Raw genomic sequence first — 5,124 nt, 5'->3', positions numbered from 1 at the left:
AAAAACTCTTCCTTGCCAGTGACCGCAGAGGTCAAGGTGCATTAAACCCAAAAGGTTGATTACAATGTTCATGATATCATTTTTCTGAAATAATATAACCATTGCGTTTTGGCATATATGAGACATTCCTGGTCAATAGGGGGCGCTGAGGCGCCGCCCTCATCGTTTATAGTCAGTCAGTAAAATCAGTCTACACAATTTTCAGAGATATAAAACTTTGAGTGTAAGATGTATGTATAAATATGTGTAAAATATTGTATTTTCAGCCTTGTTGTGCATACAAAAGGGCATACTATGTTTCTTTTAATAATTTTTCATGGTATTTCTGTATGAATAACACTTCCTGGTTTTGAGGGCGCCGGGACACATTCACCAAGAGACACTCTTGATATTGCTGTATGCACCTCAGTTTGTGTCGCCACCCCCCCAAAGAAGAAGAATGGGGGCGCCGGACAAATGGAGAGCCTCAAACTTTTTACTAAACGTGACTTAAACCAACACTAAGGAACTTTCAACCTTAATAAAACATTTTAATATCTTTTGTGATGATACTTCGACTTACAGCCAGCTGATGACCCTCTGTCAGCCTGAGGGTGTCAGTGTTGCTTCACTTGGACTGAGCAGCTGTGAGGAGGTGGTAGGAACCCTGCTCACTGAAACACTCCACATGTGCGGACTGCTTTACGGCATGCGTCACCTATGATATAACATTGTTTAGCCACCATTAGATTATTACCTCGTCGCTATCCGTCCTTCAAACAGCCCTGGAACAAATGAAGGCGGAGTCAGTCCGACAGCACGCCACCGGGAGCAGTATTTTACCACGCCACGCGCTAGGCCTCATGGGAACTGTAGTATTCCTTCAGGCAGAACACTACCTTTGGTCGACTTTCAGTTTTCGTTGGTTTTGGTTAAGGCTGTATTTTAACTGGTTCCTTACAAATTGGGTTTGTGGCGCAGCTCTGTGCGCCACGCATAGGCTACTCCCACTTTTTTTATCAACCAGATGGAACCGTCTTATTTCTGTTGTTTCGTTGTGTGTGGACACTGCTGTTTCTCTCATCTGCACTCCTGCATTTTCAGCTCCAGAACGTCCACAGTGGCAGAGGAGAGTGTAGAGAAGGATGGTGTGTGAAGGTGGAACTGGAATAATGAAAATTAATTCTGTAAAGTCTCTCCAAGTGCACGGTAAGAATAAATGAGTGCAATAAGTGACGGCTGCAATACGTTTCATTTGTTTGTTCTCCCAGACTGAAGGAACAGATATTTCATATGATCTTTGAGGCGTCTGCTTATAGGATATTTTGTTGCTAGATTTTTTTTTTCATTTACAAGGTACTAACTGGTAATTTTCCTGATTTTTCAGTCAGAGCTCCATGTTTAATCATTTCTGAAGGCAGCTTTGTTTCAGACTTCATTATCTGTCATATATATGGTTGTTGGTTTTCATTCATTGTTAATGACACTGAGAATCCGTTCTGTTCATTATTTTGTTTAGTGGTTTAACTTTTCTTCCAGTTCCAGGATAAAATGTACTTTAGAAGTGAAAGTCTACTGATATTGACAGGATGTTCTTGCATTATTATTCCCAAGCAGGAGCACACCAGACTCCACTCATGTCATCAGGTCTTCAGTGTAGCTTGATGAAATGAGTGGAGTCTGCTGCTCCTGCTTGGTTGGAAGGAAAACCTGCCGCCACTCGGGCCTTTCTGGCACCAGTTTGACACCTGGTTTAAGGGCTTCACAAACCGCAAGGGCAACTTGAAAGATTTGTAATTACAAATACACCAAACGTGAGGAAAAACCCAGTTAACTTTGTTTCTTTTTTGTGCACATTTTGCCAGAATGTTGTGAACTCCATGGCAGTGAGTACATGGAAATGCTGCTGCACATTTCTGTGAGGTGGCTGAGTTTCTGCAGATATGCCCACTCACCAGTTACTTCAAACCTTTCAGTAGGGGTGTCCTCAGATATTCCATGATTCGTTCAAAGGGGCCTGATTCGACGGCCAATCATACAGTCGAAGCATCGCAAAATGTGGTTATAGAACGAGGACCATTCCATTCCAGCTGTATGGGGGTGTGAATGACTGGTTTTACATTGAATGCTGTTTTTTTTTCCAATAAACATGATATAAAGCCTTGTTAGCCTATCAATATACTGTGGAAAAATTTACTTAACTTGTTAGTTTTATTCAATATTCTATTTTTAGTGTTTGTGAATGAACCACCATGGTGAGTGGCACAATCCGATGCAGAGCTCCGTCACAGAGCAGCATCTCGGTGGTGATTTGCTGAACTTTAAAAGGCTCAAATGTCGAAAAAAATTCAGAACAAGTCAAAGATCCAAAAAAAAGTCAAATGCAAGTTGTGTCAGCAGCTCCTCTTTCCACCTTAAACGGGTCAGTAGCCAGATCATTGGGTGAATGAAACCAAGATGTTTCTGTCACTCACTTTTCATTTTTAATGCTGACTTTTATTCGTTTAATTGTAATATTTTAGGTTATTATTATATTATTTTTTTTATTTATCTAAAAGGCTAATTCTATTTAATTTAGTGTTTGTTTTTGCATGGATGTTGCGGCGAAACGGACCGACACAGTGCAATTAAGCCTGTTCATTTAATTTGAGCAGATAATGTGAGAAACTGTTTAGCCAATGATACAATAAATGACATGCTTCCCGTTTGTTAGAAGAGGGTTTGGTTCTGATCATTTGAACTATACTTCATTTGTTTTGTTTAGAGTCACGACACTTTGTTCCAGTCTGTGTTTCAGTGTGTAGGGAAAATAAAAGTGTTTTTTACCTGCTGCTGTTTTTTTTTTTTTTTTACTGCAACATTCTGCTGTAGCCTATATTCAAATGATTCTAAAATGAAAAAAAAATAAGATGATAGATTCGACTATCAGTCGACGATCAGCAGGATCGGACAAATCAGATTCGACTATGTAAATTCTTAGTCGGGGACCTCTGCCTCTACCTCTACCTCTACCTGTGTGAGTCACACATAATACTGACAGTAGTTCAGGATAGTTATATGAGAAACAGCTCAGGCCCAGAAGGCTGGTGGAGGCGTTTCTCCAGTCCCCGGACTCTTCTTTCAGGCCACATTGTGTTCTCCTTCTCCAGAGAGAGGCGTCCATGTTCCAGCTGTATGAAGAGGTGAACGGGACGGCCGGGCTGTTCCGCTTTCTTAAAGGCACAGTGCGTAGTATTTACTGACATCTCTTGGAGGTCCACCACAGCAGGCGCTGGCCTTGCTGGTCAGAGCTGTGGAGTACGCCACGGACAAACTCCCGCTGGAAGACTCTCCTGAAGCGTGCCAGATAGTGTGGCGCTCAGGCCGAGTGTGGGCGTGAAGACGCCCTCTACTTTGCAGACAGGCAAGGGTTTTCATATGATAGATGTTTTTAAATCTAATGACCATTGTCACAAACAAATGTGTCTCTCACTGCTTTTAATCAGTCTTGTTCATACTGTGCTCTTTTTAAGAAACCAGGAACTCCTTCCTTTTCACGAGCCAAAGGAACAGGACCAAAAAGTGAAGAGTTTATGGAGCCAGCTGACGGACTCTGCCGTGCCCCAGACTCGGAATCCTTGACGTAGAGCAGTTTTGAGGAAGAATGTCCTCAAAAAAGAACAAAGTAAGAAATATTTTGCACACATGACTTACTCATTAAAAGGGGCTGTATCTGCAAAATTCACTTTTTGCATGTTTTTAACCTTGTTATGTACTCATCAAAAACACCCCAAAGCGTTTTTTTCTTTGCCTGTGTGTTTGAGCTTTCCTGGTGTTCCTGCTGCTCAGAGAAGCCCCTCCCACCGGAAAACGCTGTTTCCCCACGTTCACGTCACACGGTGAAGATGCTCCCCTGACAACCTTTTTAATCTGGCTTCTAATTGACCTTTTATAGTCCTCTTAGTTCCATCATTATTTGTGTAATTTTATTTTATTTTATTTTATTATGTACTCTAATTTATTTTACTTCCTGATGTTATCTTACTTATTTTCTATTAGCTTTGTGTCATGTCTTCTTATGTTTTTAGCTGTTTACCTCCAGTGTTTCCTGAGGGGGGTCCTCCACACTGAGGGGGGGTCCTCCACTGAGGGGGTCCTCCACACTGAGGGGGGTCCTCACACTGAGGGGGTCCTTCACACTGAGGGGGTCCTCCACACTGAGGGGGTCCTCCACACTGAGGGGGTCCTTCACACTGAGGGGGTCCTCCACACTGAGGGGGTCCTCCACACTGAGGGGGGTCCTTCACACTGAGGGGTCCTTCACACTGAGGGGGGTCCTCCACACTGAGGGGGGGTCCTCCACACTGAGGGGGGTCCTTCACACTGAGGGGGTCCCCACACTGAGGGGTCCTTCACACTGAGGGGGGGTCCTCCACACTGAGGGGGGTCCTTCACACTGAGGGGGTCCTTCACACTGAGGGGGTCCTCCACACTGAGGGGGGTCCTCCACACTGAGGGGGGTCCTCACACTGAGGGGGGTCCTTCACACTGAGGGGTCCTCCACACTGAGGGGGGTCCTTCACACTGAGGGGGGTCCTCCACACTGAGGGGGTCCTCCACACTGAGGGGGGGTCCTTCACACTGAGGGGGGTCCTCCACACTGAGGGGTCCTTCACACTGAGGGGGTCCTCCACACTGAGGGGGTCCTCCACACTGAGGGGGGTCCTTCCACTGAGGGGGTCCTCCACACTGAGGGGGTCCTTGACACTGAGGGGGTCCTTCACACTGAGGGGGGTCCTTCACTCTGGGGGGTCCTTGACACTGAGGGGGTCCTTCACACTGAGGGGGGTCCTTCACTCTGGGGGGGTCCTTCACACTAGGGGTCCTTCACACTGAGGGGGTCCTCCACACTGAGGGGGGTCCTTCACACTGAGGGGGGTCCTTCACACTGAGGGGGTCCTTCACACTGAGGGGGTCCTTCACACTGAGGGGGTCCTTCACTGAGGGGGTCCTTCACACTGAGGGGGTCCTTCACACTGAGGGGGTCCTCCACACTGAGGGGGTCCTCCACACTGAGGGGGTCCTTCACACTGAGGGGGGTCCTCCACACTGAGGGGGTCCTTCACACTGAGGGGGGTCCTTCACACTGAGGGGGGTCCTTCACAC

Source organism: Salarias fasciatus, chromosome 10 (assembly GCF_902148845.1).
Source record: "Salarias fasciatus chromosome 10, fSalaFa1.1, whole genome shotgun sequence".
Classification (NCBI taxonomy): Eukaryota; Metazoa; Chordata; class Actinopteri; order Blenniiformes; family Blenniidae; genus Salarias; species Salarias fasciatus.
This window is presented reverse-complemented; position numbering follows the sequence as displayed.